A 16990-nucleotide genomic window follows, 5' to 3' on the forward strand; every position below is an offset into this window, starting at 1 on the left:
CTTTTTTGTGAACCTCCATAAACTGACTAATGTCATGCTCTAGAATGTACTAAGAGTAAAGTAATTCTGCCCTGAGATGGCAGATGACATTCAATGTAAATAAATGCAAATGCACATGGAGAAAAGGAGACCCATTTAAAGTGATGGCTCAAATCTACAGCATACCTTTGACAAGTTATTGTTTTGTATGCTGTTCTGAGCCCCTCATCTCTAAGAGAGTATGACAAAAAGATAGAAGAGGTTCAGAGAAGGGTGGCAAGGTGTCCAAGTACATGGAATAACACTTTATGAGGAAAAAAAGGGAAAGATTCAAAACAAACAGAAGAAAGTATTCCTTTACACAACATGTCTGGAAACCACAGGAATGCTCTGCTGTGGGATGCTGCAAATGGTGAAAGCTGACCTTGATTCAGGGAGAGATAGGGAAAATTAGCAGAAGAGAAAGACCCACTAAATAAAATTATTTTGGATCTGGAAGTCCCTGAGCAGCAAGCTGCTGCAATGTGGTTATGTGAGTTTGCTGTCTCTCAGAGACAGGCTGCTGTTCTGGATGGATCCCTGCTTTGATTCACTATGGCCACTGTTAGCATTTATCTTAGAAGACTCCATATTTCTAAACAAAAAGACAGCTGGCCAGTGGCTAGTCTTCCATTGTAGTTCCTGGACAAAAGTGGAAAACCATATTTGAGCCCCTTCCCTTTGAACCTGGCAGCTGGACCAGGCTCTTCCATTTGTGCCTGGAGTTATGAGCAGCAAAACAAATCTACAGCACAGACTCTGCTCGAAAAGATTTGGGTTTGTGCCAACAAGGAGCAAAAACACATTCTGAAATTTTTAGTGTTGCTGCAGAGTACAGTGGTGCACGGTGCCTGTAGCTTCCCAATGACTTGTCTAACAATCTTACCTGGAAATATGTTTTCCCCAAGATCGCAAAGCCTCACTTTCTTCATTGCCCCTTCAGCTTAGACACTGATTTTGAAGGAGTAGGTGTCTGCTTTGGTCAATCATTTTGGAGAAATTGGGATGGGCTTTGGGACCCAGACTGAACCAGACATTTATGGAGTTTCTGTACAGTTGGATGTCACTTAGCTTGGCAAGGTTGTCCTGTACCTGGAAAGGTAGGCAATAAAACTGCAACCTGTTTTCTACCTAACATATGGTATCTAACCCCACTGGAGGCTTGTGCTTGGCAAGCAGAGGAAAAACACTGCAAATTTGATTTAGGCACATATTCAATAGTAGTCATATGGTTTCCACACGCTCTGCTTTGGACACAGGCCAGCGTGCATAAACAAGGGAATATATAATACCAGTAGTATGGAATTTTCTTTCTCTTTTCAGCTTTCACTAAAAATTAGGTGTCTTTGTGCAGGAACACAAACCATTCCTACTGGCAAAATAGCCTCCAAGCCCCTGGCCTTCCATTCATCTTCCTTGGATCTATAAAACAAGTTATGAGGTCTAAAGGATCACAAAAAAGACAGGAAAATACATTCATAATCTGTCATCTTTATTTATGTTTTGTTCAGTTCATTATTCACTTCGTTATTTATTTCAAGAAATGTTATCTGAAGTTCAGAAATATGTAGGAATCCCAAAGCAATGGCAGATGCAAGGAGCTGGTGTCTTTGAAAATGAACCATATTGGAGGTATATGTTTCAGTTTTCACTGCCTCAGTTTACCTACCTAAAAAAAGGAGAGTTGTGTCTGCCAGCTATTTGGCTGGTGCACTGTGGGATTAAGTTGGTGATTGAAAAAATGTTTTGAAGTTCCTGTCTGAAACACATTGTGCATTTGTGAGGTGTTACAGCATTTAAACAGTGAGTGATAGCACACAAGTTCAACTTATTCACAGTACTATGTAAAAGCAATGCATTAACCTTTTGTATTGAATCACAGATTCAGTTTGGGATGGATTAGAGGTCTCTCTAAATGCATTAATACCTGAGAACATAACCAGACTGAAGAATCAATTTACTCAAGAGACAAGCTGCTGTGGTATCATTGTCAGCAGGAGCTAGAAAGTGAGGAGACTGCACCAGGGTGTGAGTAGAGACAGTGCTTACAGCTACTGTTAAACAATTCAACAGCACAGCAGTTCTCCTTCCTCCTCCTCTGCTGTCTGAGGGCAAATGGTTACCTGAGACATGAACTGCAGCATCAGGCAATGTCATAACTCATGCTGTTTCATGCTTGCCTTACTACCAAAAGCTCCAAAGAATATGAATTTTTCTGCTATCCTTGAGTTTGGGAGTTCCATTCCTTTAATTATTGCACTTGAATCTGAATTCTGAATGAATATTTTGAAGAATAATTGTGAGTTATTTGGAAACAAGACAGTTCCTGTGGATTCATACATTGAAAGTCTTGATGTTATTTGGGAGCTGAGCTTCTGGACACAATAAGAAGAAATTCCCCAGCAGTGAAAAAGCTTCAGAGAAGCCCAGCTGCGGGCAGTCTTGTGGCTACCGAGTGTTCAGGTAGAGCAATTGTCCTGGGGTCTGTGGGTTGCAGAAACAGTTCAATATATTGAAATAAACACTCACTAACACTGAACCCATTTTCTGGCACTGGGCCCCATCTCAATCACATCATGCTACTGAGGCTGACTAGAGATACCAATATTCAAGAAATTTTGGTTGTTGTGGAGGCCAGTTTGAGGCCTCAAGGTACTGAGGATTTAAGCTCAGATGTGGCCCTGTCACTGCTTAAACTGAGTATTTGTTACTGCACCTCCTTCGGGCAATACCTGTGTTGTCACATTGCTGAGGTGGAAGGAAACACAAAGCCCATCAAGCAGAATTTAGAATTTGGGATTATGATATAAGGTTGTTAAGCTGCATTTGGGAACTGATGTTAAGCTTGGTCTATAGGGCAGTCTTGTCACCTGTTGGACTTCTGATGTTATGTGTCCACACTTTTTGTGACAGTTTGGCTCCTGTGAAAAGGTAAGAGGTTAAAAGAAATCCTAAAGAGACTCTGAAATATATATTATTTCTTGTTTTAAGATGGAAGGAGGGAAGAGATGGAGATGGACAGTTCTTAGCCTTCAGAAACCTTCCTGTCTGAGAGCACTCAAGCTTGAGGCTATTCCCAGTGTACCAGTGAGGCTACCACCAAGCACCAGGGTAGATCTGAACATGTCTCTGCAGGGTTTTAGTGCAGGTGGGTGCTTCCAGAGCAGCCACTGTGTCCTGATACGTTGATAGACCTACTAAGCAAACAAGGTGTGCAGGCATTGTGCAATCCTCAGGGCTCAGGAGGAGAACAGGAAAGAATTTGCCTTTCTGATGGAAAGTAGGCCCAGGGACTGCTGATACTTCCTTGGGTCCCATGATAAGGGAATTCTCTCCAAAGCCTTCTCTCCAATTCTTTCCTCCTTGCATCCATTGGTGTATTGATTCTGGCCACTTTACCTAGGCTGCAGGTTCAGGGAGGTGGAGGGGAAGCTCTGCACAGCACTGAAGTCTTTGACTCACTGACACATTCCTCTCTGGCTGTTTGGAAGGTGACATTACAGGATCTGTTGGTGAATGAGCATTGCTAAATACACTGTGCAAAAGCGTGCATCTGGAACAAGGCATTTCAGCTTCTCTCTCCCCTGGAGAGTCAAGCAGAAGTCAGGGGGGTTCTTGTGTGTGTGAAAAACAAAGGCTCATCCCGGCAGCATGAAATGAGGAAGGGATCTTCCACAGCTGTCCTCACAAACAAGTATGACAGTCATTTTGGCACTTCTTACTGGCTTTCAGGTGGTTGCAGACAACCCTTAAGCACTTTCTGGGGCAGGGTGTGTGTGTATATGCATCACAGTCCCAAGGAATTTAATGAGGAACTTTCCAAAGCTGAAGTATCCCCCACTGTCTTTTGCTTATTGATGAGAAAAAATTGGCCCAAACCACACACATGTGCACTTGCATTAGGTAAAATTGCAAAGGGTGTGAGGGTTGTTGAAGTATAAATCTCTATTATTGCTCTTGAGAAGATGCTTGCATATATTAAGATTTTTCTACTTCAGATATAAATATGGGTACAGATTTTCTACTGGAAGAGAGCAGGTATCAGCAGAGAACTGGGCCAGGGAAGCACCATCCCTCCAATGCTGGTTTATCCCACTGCAGTACACCTCTCTTGGCCGTGCAACACAGAGGAAGCCACGGATGAGGAACCTGGCTGTACAACTTCAGTGTCACAAAAAGATTTTGGAGTAGTTTTTCATCTCTCTTGCCAGACAATTGGGAATACAAGCTGAAAATGACAGATTAAAATTTTGAGACAGATTTTATGGTTCTTGCCCCTGCAATGAGGAGCAATGCTGGTGCCAAGGACTGCACCAAGGTGTGGTGGGGCACGAGGAGGCTGCACTGACACACAGGACAGGCAGTGTCCCCAAGGCACAGCTTGCTAAGGTAGCCCCATCCCCAGCTGGCTCAGTCTTTTCACATCACACCTGTGCAGAGTCCTCTGCATTTCAGGGTTTGCTTCTCCCCCTCCTGGGGACTGGGCTGGATTTTGAGGCTTGACACAGTACTAGCATTAAAGTGTCCAGGTCTATTTAGGGAGCCAAAATACAAACCATCAGTCCTGATTTAGTCACCAGAAATACCTTTCTTTTTCACCATATTTGGTTCCTCCTCCAATAGTATCTACAAAGTGTTTAAAATCTCTTTAAATATCATTTAATGGAGCTTTCAATAACTTTCCAGACAACCCACTTAGTTTGCTACCTTTGTTCATAGATGCTGAGAAACCACATTTCAGTTGCCAGTTATTAAATTTGGTTCTCCCAGTCTTTCTGCTCATTTATTGCCATTCTTTCTCATAGCAAAAATGTTCTCCATAGCACTTTCCAGATCAGCCTTCTCCTTTAAAAGATTTTTTTGCTGATTCCTCTAGAATGTTCCCTTGTGATCAATGCTATTCTTATGCTTATATTCTTAATAAATATATAGCAGCTCCATGTGCTAAACTCTCTTGGACTGTCCTGGTGGCAATACTGACATTTCTTGATTGCTCTAAAATTCAACTTTAGATGTAAGTGCTTTCTGAGAAATCAAGTTCCAAGCACATCTATAAGCATATCCTAACTGTCCATCTGAACTGTGGGATTATATTCCCTATTGACCAACAATTCACATGTCAAGTACCTTGCTGAAGACTTTAGGTCTCACTTTACTTTTACCACACTGCACGTGAATGGTTGTGAGATGAAATCTTCGCTGATTAAGAGGGGATGCACAAAGGCAGTGTCAGAAGCCCAAGCTCTCTGAGCTTTCACAGGACCACAACTGAATGAGTTAAAGGTGCTAATGCAATGAGACTCTCATGGAAATTTATCCATGGTGATTAGGGAAACCCTACCACTTGGGCTGTTTTGGCACATTAGGCACTTTTTAAAGCTAAATGAATCCCTTATCACCATATAGCTCCACACACTCAGCCTGTGAATCTGTGCTGGCCAGCTGCTTGTACTTACTGTCATCCAGTCTGCCCTATTTATGCTTCAGTGTGCTCTGTGCTGCTTTAGAGATTATTTCTCTTCCATATTAAAGAGTATTTTGCTCTTAAGGTCTCATTAATGTATTTGTTCCTGACACAAGCACGCACAAAATCCCAGCAAAGAATGCAAACCCAATTCCTTCCACGACAAAGACCAAGATTTGGTCTTTAATATGAAAGCAGTTTTATTTTTGTTGGAAAATGTAGAGGGATGTAATATAACAGATTAGGTGGTGACATATGAGACAAGTGGCCTAATTAATGGCTCATCTTTCCAGAGATTTCGTAATTTATTTTCTGTGGCATTTATTAAGGAATTTGCTGATCACAGAAACATCTTGAACAACGAACATTCTACTTTTTAACTGAATTCTTGCCCAGATACCAAAGGGAGAGATTTAGTCTTAGGAGAAATTAGTTTCAGAGGAGTGTAATTGCAACCCTGAAATTCAGGCCATTCCCTTATGGACGACGGTATGAAAGAGGGCCCTTAAAACTCAGGAAATTTGGGAGAGAGAGTTGCCCACTCTGCCTGTCCCCCCAAAAGAAACTGTGATCATGCCAAATCCTTCTAAAGCAAGTGAGAAATTCAGGGCATATTCTCTGTATTCTTCTAATAATGAGAAACTCCTTCATCTTCCTATGGGAGGTAGGCTGTAATTGTCCAGCCAGGCTGGAAAAACAGTCATTTGGGAATGTGCAGGGGTCCTAATGGAGAGGAGCTTAATGCAGAGTTTACAGGCAGTTTCTGGGATATCCAATAAGGGTGATACCCAGCTCCTATTATATTTTAAAGGTTAATGTGCTCTGAATCCTTTTAGCCTCCTTTAATAACCCTGCCAAACCCAGTGAGGTCTGAGTATATCCCACCTCAAATAATTCCTATTCCTACTCCTTATAAGGACAGAGGATGAATAGGAATGAGGATGGATTGAGTTTCTTTGGTTTTCTGGAGCTTAGAGATGCAGATGTAATTTCTCATGTGAAATCAAAGGCAACTAGGTGCATCAGCATTTTTTGAAATCTTTCTGTGGCCCCAAATCTCAAGATCACAAAGGTTTCTAATTCCATCTAAAGTCAATGGAGTTGAACATCAGTCTGAAGACCTAAATCTTAGGGAGAATTTTCAAAAGCACCCAAGGTACCAACTTCCTGTCAATATAACCTGCTGATTTCCAAAGAAGAGAACACAGGGTTTGCCATCTACTGCAGTGAAACACGGGGGTTTATTCATTTGTTACAGGCTGAATATATCTATTAAACCTCCATTCTCAATCTGTTTCTGCACCTGGATGTCATTGTGCCTAATTCAGTGCTCACAAGTTCTTCCCCTGCAGTTACCAAACATGCTTGTATCAATGCATGAAAGTACTCATGGAAATGGGAGAGACCTATCACATGTTTTTCCAGGCATTGCCATTCTGACTTCAAAAAGCTGGTAGCAATGTCAGTTGTGAGGTTGTCCAGCATCTGGATTTTTTTTTAGGGTACCAGTACTTACAGGTCTTTAGTCAAGAGGAACTCAGAAAACCTATTTCTGACATGAATTCTAGCACAAAGAGATAAAGACTGGTTCAACAGCAGCCTTAAATAAAGAAACATGACTAAACAGGAGCACATTCTTATTAGCAAGCAGTTGTCTGTCCTACAGAAAGCAGAACATGCTAATATATGTAACCATAAAGACAGACTCCAAAATATTTAAGTTCATGAGCAGAGGTGTTGACAGTTAAATTGAACTTCTGGCAGGCATTTGCAGCTTGTGAGGGAGCAAACAGCAACTCTTCAGCTTTCAAAACATTTACCAAAGATAATAATTACAAAGCCACATAGTTTCAGAATGACTTTCATTTGTCAGGACAGTTAACAGAGTGGGAAGCCAAGCCAAGAGAAAAGCCAAATGCTAGCAGGAAAACACTGACAAATCACTTGATGTAAATTTGAGCCCTGTAGTAAGGCAGGAGAGCACAGGACCTGCCACCTAGTCCCAGCAGGCCCACACTGAATCTGTTATGGTTTCCTGACCTGGGGAGGAACCAGGCTGTGCTAGTATTGTACCCAAGAGTCTGGTGCAGCCCTGGAGCAGTAGACCCAGTCTGAGAGTGCCCCTTTTCCCCTTCACCCCTTTCCAAGTCTGAGAGGGTATGGGTGGGGCTGCATCATGTCCTAGCCAACAGGCTGAGAGCTTCTTGATGACAGGGAAAGGGGGAGAGAGGAAGGAGGTTTCTAGGAGTAGACAACAGGGATAATCCCCCTGTGGGAAGGGAAGCATCTGGGATGTTATCCTTTTCTGATTGACAGCAGCAGGAAGTGTATCACTGAGGATTTGTTCCACCATGTGCCTTGGCATCCATCTCTAACCTTCTTCTCTTGCTGCCCTCCCTCTGTGCCCTCTGGCATCCCCCAGCCTTATTTCTTCTGTTCTGTGGCAAAAGTGGCTGCTGGCCACTTTTGAGAGAGCCAGGGCACCTCTTAGCTGGCCTTTTGGCCACTTCTGCCTAAGAGCCAGGGCACCTCTTAGCTGGCCTTTTCTCTGATTCTCAGTAGGCTCACTTCAGCCTGATGAATTTCACACAGGCTCCACAAGGCACCCGGCTCTGCAGGCATTTTTGTGAAAGCTGAACTTGCACTACCATCCCTGGGCAGTTGCAAATTTGGAATGTTGGTTCATTTGTAAAGGTCTTCCAAAGAGTTATCACTTACCATCTCTATTAATTTCTGTGGAAAATAAACATTGGAACTAAAAGAGGGAGGAGACAGGTGAACTGATTTAGGTTAAATAACCTCTAGCAAACTAAACTGGTTTTAGATACAATATGGGTTGTCTGAGTTTTGGTTTTCAGGTATTTGCTTTTAAACTCAGCTAATCCTGAGCAGTTTTGGTGCTCTTCTGCTTTCTGTCTTGGAGCAGATCCAGAAATAGCAAAATTTTTTGCAGAAGAGGCTGTTCACAGAGGAGGTCTGAGAGTAGAGAAGTAGGAGAGAGAGAAATTTTATGAGTAAATCTGTTGGTATTAAGCTCCTGTCCTGATTACTCAGGTTAAGAACGTTTCAATAAGCCTGTATTATTTACAGTGCAGAAAGAAGTCAGCCAGGATGCAGACCCTCCTGAGCTCTGTCTGTCCACAAAGGCTGGAGCAAATGCAAGTAACAAAGTCTGCCCATAAGATGTGACTCTTGGGAGCAACTCACAGCCATGGCAGCTGACACCAACTACAGGAGCTGCTCAGCTGGGGAGAGAATGATAACACTCTGTGCTTGAACCCAGGGCACAGGGAGGATTTCTCTACCTGTCCTGAGAAGTCCTGATCCCCAGGGGAACACTGCTTTTAACCTTCATCCATGGAGAAAGCTTCCAAGTCTTTGGGATGAATTAGAATCTATGAGTGTGTGAAATAGATAGTAGTATAGTTTATCACAGGGTGAAAACCTCAGAGTTTTGGGCTTTTAGTGTGGAGATAGATAGAAGACAAGATGGAGGATTTTGGGCGTTGTCTGATCTCCTTCTTGTTCTTCATCTACTCAATTTTCTGCCGTGTTGGTGGCAGAGTGATTGGTTAGAAAGAGCCACAATGCAGATGTTGTGTGAACAGACAAATAGTTACTGGTAGGAAGGCAGAAATGAAGTACATTCTAAGAGTTAATTGGATAAATTAGCTTTAAAAGACCTTGAATCTGTGTGTCTTGTGACTTTTGGTGCCCTCTCTTTGTACGCTAAGTCTGAGATGTAGACGGTAGGCTGAACTTCTGATAAGAGAAAAATAAACAACAAACTGATGACTGAAAAAACCAAAGTTCCTGTTCATCTCTCAATACTGACACAGAACTTTTTAGGGCTCTCCCCATCAGGGGGATCCTCGGGGAAGAATTCCACAACTCTAAAACCAGAGGATATCATACATTTGTTGCCTCATACATGGCTCAGAAAAGAGAATGTAAAAATCTTCTAATCTTGCTGTCAAGCCACTAGTTACCTTCAGTGCATCTCATCCAGTGCTAGCCAGGTGGATGAGCTGCAAATATAGATTTCTGAGCAGTGATGAACGGTAGCAGCCTGCATAACATACCACAGCCTTTCCATGATTTGGCACTATCAGCAGAAAGATGCTGAGGTGTTACCATAATACTTTCCTTTTCACACTTCAATAAGCAGTTAAAAGGAGTATTTAACCATCCAGTCTCTATACTGTCACTCCTTTCTGAGACTTTTGGAGGTGATTCTGTAGATAGATGATACCAGTGTCATGTTCAGGTGAGGCAGAAACACTTCTGGTAACTGTGCATCCTTACACAAAAAAAAAAATTAAAAAAAAATAAATTCTGCTTGCAGAGAATACACCTGGCTTCAGAGCAAGAATAAAAAAAGTGGGAGGCTTGATTCACTGCACAGATGTTAAGAAGCATAAGGCAATTACAGCTCCTTTAACTCAGCCTTTTTTGTTGAAAGCACTGTAGATCTAGAGAATTATTTATTATGGGCATCTGCGGGTGCAATGCCATACATGCAATGCCATAGCAGCATACAGTGCTGCTGCTGTGTCTCCTGGGAAATGCCATCCTGAGTGCATGGAGGCACACAGAATGACACGTTGAATATGGTCAGATCAACTCTCCTAGGCTAGTTATGAGATATTTTCTAAGAAAGCACTTTGCCATTCTGGAGTTGTGTGTTTCTGAAGAACTTCACAGAGCTCATTTGATCCACATTTATGAGCAGTCAAATCTGTCTTTAGGAAAGAAAAAGAAAAAGGAAAAGAGTAAATCCCATTTCTCCCTCAGTTCTGGATTCCTGAGTGTGTGCTGAAGCCCTTGATGGTTCTGGGTCTGGTCAGGGATGATGGTGACAATGATGACAATTTTCTGGAAAAGCAATCATTAATTTAAAATTAGGGTAGTCCTTTCAGAGTCATATTTTTTGTGGCAGAAGAGTTGGTTGCAATCATCAACATCCTTGGCCTATATCATCAAAATGAGTATTTTTTGTAGGCTATTATTGACCAGATTAGTTTGGATCAAAATCCAAAGAGATTGACCAGAAACTTGGGTCACTTTTTTGGAGTTCACTACAAGACCTTTACTTTAGTTCTACTTCTTGTAGACCTTTGGCAAATGGAGGTGAGTATAGGTGCACAAAAATATGGGGATGCAGGCTCTACAAACCAAAAAATCTGTGCTTGGCACAGTATGGAAAGATGCATTTTAGATACAGTACTCAGTCACATCTTACATTTATTCATATCATTTTCTGTGCTGTTCTGTCTGTTCCCACAGTGACTGCATCCCCCCCCCCCCTTCAAACAAGCACACCAAACTCTTGTCTTTGGGGCTAATCCTGCTGCCTTCACTCACCCAGGCTGTAATGACCCAGCAGAGTATGCTCAGCCATCTCCCAGCCTTGCTCAGGGAGGCCCCGTGGCTGTCTCTGCCACACCAGGGAACTGCAGGGTTTAGGGCAGCCAAGTGACCATCCAGGCAACTTCCATGCAGGCAGCATCCAGGGAGCCAAGCCCCCCTCTGTCCATGTGCTGGGAGGACCAATGTCAGATGAGCTCCACAGGGCACATTTGAGCTACATCTGAGCTTCCTTTCGCGGGTTTGCTGTCTGCGTGACTGATGCGACCGGTATCAGGGCAGCTTTGGAGCTGCCTGTGGCACACACTGGGGGTCCACCCTCAGGGCTTGGTGATCCTTCTCTTCTAATTATTTCTAGAGAATTACACAGATGAAGTGTACAGGCGTGATAAGACTTACCAGGGATTTAAGGGGTACTTATGTGTTTCATGGGGAAGCTGTGGGAAACTACATTCTGCTCAAAATGTGTGCAGCAGGAATGGATCCTTTCCTTGAAGGGATCTAAAAATACTCCCTGTCACTATACTGTAGTTGTGTAAACTCTCTGCTTATAGGATTAGAGGACTGTATATATGGAAGGCTCAGGACTAGGGCTGCCACTGTCACACAGTAATTATTATACGTGACCTATGAATTCTCTTTTTGTCTCACAACACTGTAACAATGCATGAAAAGCATTTTGTCCCTTTCCATCTTTCTTTTTCTCCCTTAATTCTCACATCATTCTGGTGTCTTCATACATGAAGATTAGAAGAGTTTTTCTTTTCAACTTCATGTCATGATGACATCAGGATTGGGACTCCACAGGCTCACACTGAAATAATTGACACTATTTGCATTTTACATTCTAACAGCTTCATAACAAGATCTCTGTAGACTTGCACTGAAATTGTTTTCCCACTGAAGTCTTACAACACAGCAGCAATATAATGACATTTTAATGGGATCTCTATAGGCTTGCCATGAAATTGTCAAGAGAAAATAGTGGAGATGTTAATTGAATTGGGAACTAACATTGTTAAAATCAAATGTGAAAAGTAATTGCTCTGTTAGAAGAATTGCAGGAATTTAGGTGCTGATCCTGTGAAGATGTATGCATTTGCTCTTCAAACCAATCCCCTTGAAATCTACTTCTCTTGGGAATAAAGTTAGGAACTAGAAGAAACCTATTCATCCTACCTTCTATCATTGTAAACAAAACAGCTAACCCAAAGGCAACAAACAAAGGTGGTGCCTTAACTGTGACATTTTCTATGCCTGTCTGTGCAGATGCTAAGCAGAAATTACCTGAAAAGCTTGGCACTTGACATAGAGTAACAGTTGCTTAGCTGGTAAAGCCCTTGAGTAAAACCATATTCATAATGAAGCTACTAGGAACAGTGTCACTGACTAGCAGAGCTAGCTTGCCATACCCAGTATAACCTTCCTGTAGATCCCAAAATCTCAATACACACCTGCTTTTGAGGCTAAACCTACCAAGGGGAAAGCTGTTCACTTTAATCATTGTGTTTTTCTGAGACATAAAAATGTGTTTGAGGGAAGATTTTATTTATAATTCCTAGTGTGATGGGAAAAAGAAAATTATTTTAAAAATGAGCCCAGCAATTCTCATGTCACCATGTGAGTGTCAGGCTTTGGAGTACAGCTATTACTAATTTCAAGAGGGCTGGAGTGGGCAATGGCACCTGACTGTGGAAGACAGGATGGATGTTCTGACCTTGCACCCTTGTGTCTGTCAGAATTACACTGACATCAGCTGGCACGTTTTTAGCTGGTCATTAAATAGTCAGAGCATAGCTAAAAATAATCCCACCTGACTAGAAGGACCTAAAACTGTTAAGTCCAACATATTGAATTATATCAAAAAATAAAGTGGTTTTTATGGGAGATATTTCTGAGTTCCTCATAAGCAGAGCCACTTGTCAGGAGGAGGTAAGAAGATCAATACACAAAACAAACCACTAGCAATGATAAATTATTCCCTTTCCCTCAAGAGAAGCCCAGAATCATTGATCTGTCATGGAATCCATGCAGACCTGCTCCTCAGATGAACAAAAGGCTGAACAACAGAGTACTGATAGGTGGCCTGATAACTCAGGAGATTAGTGCAGGGCCACTGGGGAGCTCTGGGCTAGAGGTCCAACCCGTCCTCATGGAAATCAGATCAGAATTTTCACTATCAACATCAGAAAAAGAAGAGACATTCTTACATCTGATAATACCAAGACTAGAAACTGGGTTGTTAGGGAAATAATACAGACAGACTAAGATAGAAAATATATTTATGTCTGTGTTTGAATTCACCTCAAATATCTCATGCATTTCTGGCATTTCATACTAAGAAACCTGATGTAGTTTATGGAAAAAAAATGTAGAGAGGGTAAAAAGTCTGATGAGAGGTAGGAAATGGTTTCTGTTTAAGGAGAAATTGAAAAGACAAAAGACTCCCAGGCTGCACTAAAGACTTGAAAAAGATGGAGGGCATAAAGAAGGTGAAAAGTGTGGATATAGACATTATTTCTAACATCACAAAGACACAGAGACCCTCAATGAAGATTATTGCCAAATATAAGACCTAGTGAAGGAAGGTCACAAATCACAAAACTAAACTGAGGAACTCACTGATAAAGAATATGAGATATGGCAAAAGCTTAAAGGAAGTCTGAAAAGGATTATATGTCCTTCTGGATGATAGTTCCACTGGTAAGTTTTAAAAATGATGATCTGGATGCAACACTGAGCTCAAAAATCCCCTCATCCAGAGCTGGATAGATAAGCAAGGGAGAAGGGCAATAGGTACCTGCTAGAATTCCTACACTGTGAAGTACTCATTTGAGTTCCTGTTGTGGGATTTAACTGGACGCACTTGGCTGTGTGGGATGGAGCACAGCTGAACTGAAGAATTCCAGTGCTGTGTGATACATGTCAGCAGTCCAGCGCTGGAAAAGTTGTGTCCTGGTCAGACTATTGCTTCATCCAACACCTCTGTGCCTGTCAATTCTGCCTGAGTAATGAGGACTGCAAAAAGCAGAAAACCCGACTGACATCAGGCTCCCACCTATGGATTCTTCAGGTGGTCTGGGAGCACACTGCTAGGACAGACAGATGCTTCCTATGATGTTTGCCCTGTGTCCAAAGAGAGAGTTTCAGGTGGAAATTTTACCAGTCACTATGTTCCTGGCAGACTAAATGTTCAAGTGCACAGTTCAGGTCCACTTACCGAATAGATTCTGAATGGCCATTTTAATTTTCAGAAATTGTATAATATTATTTAGAAGAACTAAAAAGAACTATCTGCTTTTTGGCTTTGTTTTACACCTAGGAACAAAACCAGAAGTGGAGCCAACCACAGCTCCCCTCAGACTGCTCCTGAAATGCCTAAGGATGAGCACATCCGACTAGCTCAGCTGTGCTGGAACTCCTGGCCAAAGAGATCCAATTTATTATAGGGTGTGATTGTCAAGTTACTTGTTTCAGTGGCTCCACTGCTGCAGTGCAGAAAAACTGGGTGGTCCTTGAGGCCATCGTGAGTGCTCTGCACCTGGGGCTGCAGAAAGTATTAAGAAGTGAAGCACACACATGGCTGGCTTGATGGACTGTGACCAGTTGGTCCAAAGTTGTGGGAACCACTGAACGAGCTGTAATCCTTCAGGGGCCAGAGTCCGTTCTCATGTATTCAGAGAGAGACCTGTAATTATAACAGCTGAAACCAGATCAGGCACCAGAGCTGGACAGGGGACAAAACATCAAGTTGTTTCATTTCATTCTGACCTCTTTTTATGGCAATAACTGCTAAAAGGAAAACAAATGTTGGTAGAGATCTGCTTTGTTCTGCTTTACATGTGAAGCACACAAGGGGCCTTTTCATGCAGAAAAATGCATAAATCATTCCCCTAGTTCTACTTATGGGAATGCAGCATTTTCATATTAGAGAAATACAGCCAGTAACGAGATGCACAGACATCCAACAAAGAATAAGGATTTCAGAAAAAATAAAGGAGATACCATTTAGATATCAGCCAAAATGAAGCAGGAAGCTCACAAGGAAATGTGATTACAGGAATTATGCAGGGAAAGTGTTTCATATATATATATATATATATATATATACATATATATATATATATATACAGGGCCAGATTCCCAGTAGCTATTGCTGGATATATCTAATTCCCATTCACAGAAAAGACTAGGAGAAGTCAGTTCTGTGATTTTTAGTTACTGGCTACTTCCATACCTCTCCTCTTCCTTTTTCTTTTTGGTGTGCACTTCACTCGTCATAAAAATATTTGATTGCTTTTTACAGGGTCAGTTCCAGTGAAGAATCAGACATCCTGGGTGACACAAAAACACTGATGCTGATGTGGGAAGGTAGGTGGAACACCTGGAAACAGTGACAGAGAAGATGGAAGCAGACCATAGTCCAATACTATAAGGGCCTTCCAATACTCAGTATCTGGAGAGACAGTGCTATGGATATATGGATAGATGTTTTCTTGTCTTCTTTCAGCAAGAAAACAACCACAGGAGAAGATCAAAACAAATATTCTTAAGGTACAATCAAAGTAACATGATAATGTCACACGTTATGTGGATCATTCCAATTAGGAGAAGTAGATGTTTGCTTTCAGTCAGACATCAGCTATGTCAAACATGTTAGGACTGCAGAGAATGACAGCAGAGCAAATCTTTATGTATATGACTTTTATTCCACATACTTTGGAGGCAGTTTTGTTATAGCTGGTCAAAACGTAAAACTCACAGTAATAGAAGTTATCTGCGCTTGTTTAAAACTGAGATTAGAGGTTTTTTCCAAAATTAATAAACACCAGTGTGTTAGAAAGAACAATATTTGTAATAGGCTCTCAATCTGTTAAAATAAATACTATAAAGTGTGATTATATAGTAAGAAAGTATATATAATATGATGCTGTAGAAAAAATGGCTTTAAAACCAGCTCACATTTCACTAAACAATTGCTAAAAATGCTAGGCTTGCTGGAAATGGTTCAAGCTTCACTAACCAATGAGGAAGCTAAAAAATGCTAATTTCTGGTAGATTGCACCCACTATGACTGTTTCACTTTCTTGCCTACAGCCTGTAGTCTTTAAGTACTTCTTGTAAATCTTTTAGGAAGGGGTTATAGATTTATTTAATATTTGTAGCTGACCTGACTGGTTCTGTCTAGACCTATGAGAAAGTTACTTAAAAACTGCTGTGCAGTAAAACTACCATCACGATATCTTAACAGAAGATTTATATAAAAGCATGTTACAAAATCATGTCTTTTGTTAATAGGATGTTGTTTTCCCTCACCAAAGCTTATGCAGCACATAGACTACATAAAAAATAGAGAAACATTCTCAGAAAAGGATGGGACATTCATCATGTGTGTGAACACCCTATAAAAATCAAATTTTCACATGGACACTTACGTCAGAGAAACTGTTTGGGAAAACTCTTTAGGAACATTTGTGTTCCTAAGGGGCTAAGCCTCCAGGTCCTGTCTGTTCTACACCTATTTTCTAGTTGATAGCAAATCTGGGTTGCATTCTCCTTCTCTCCTCCAGCTCTCCCAAATGGAGCAAAGCATCTCAGATAAAAATTGTCTGTAAATAGCATGTGTGGGTATCCTTTGGAGAAGAGCATAAAGGAAGCTCTCCAGATTTCCCCAGGAGGCTCTGGTGCTAACTCACCTCCTGGTAGTTGGCTTTGTGCTGTGAAAGAGGCCAGTGTGTGAAAACATTGAGGATGACATCATTGCCCTGGGCCTCTACAGATCTGCACAGCTCCAGGGGCTGTGTGTGCTCTGTGCATCAGCTGTGCAGTCCCACAAAAGTCTCAGAGTTCATCATGCTCTTGAGACCTCATTTCCTACCTATATAGTTGCTCTGTGGACACAAGTGCCTTTAAATTCTTTCTGCCTTCTAGACAGGTACCAGAGAAGTCTCTTTGGGGAGCACATTGACAATCTTTGTCCAGTGTCTACCACTTAATATTTTCAAAAGGCCTTGGAGATGACCAGACCAATCTCTATTGAGTCTGCAGGACAAGCTGTGCTGCAAATTAGACCATGTCTAAGCATCCTTTAGGGAGGAACAGGCCATTACCTTCAGGAGAAAGGGGTTTAAGTTTCACATG

Source organism: Serinus canaria, chromosome 3 (assembly GCF_022539315.1).
Source record: "Serinus canaria isolate serCan28SL12 chromosome 3, serCan2020, whole genome shotgun sequence".
Classification (NCBI taxonomy): Eukaryota; Metazoa; Chordata; class Aves; order Passeriformes; family Fringillidae; genus Serinus; species Serinus canaria.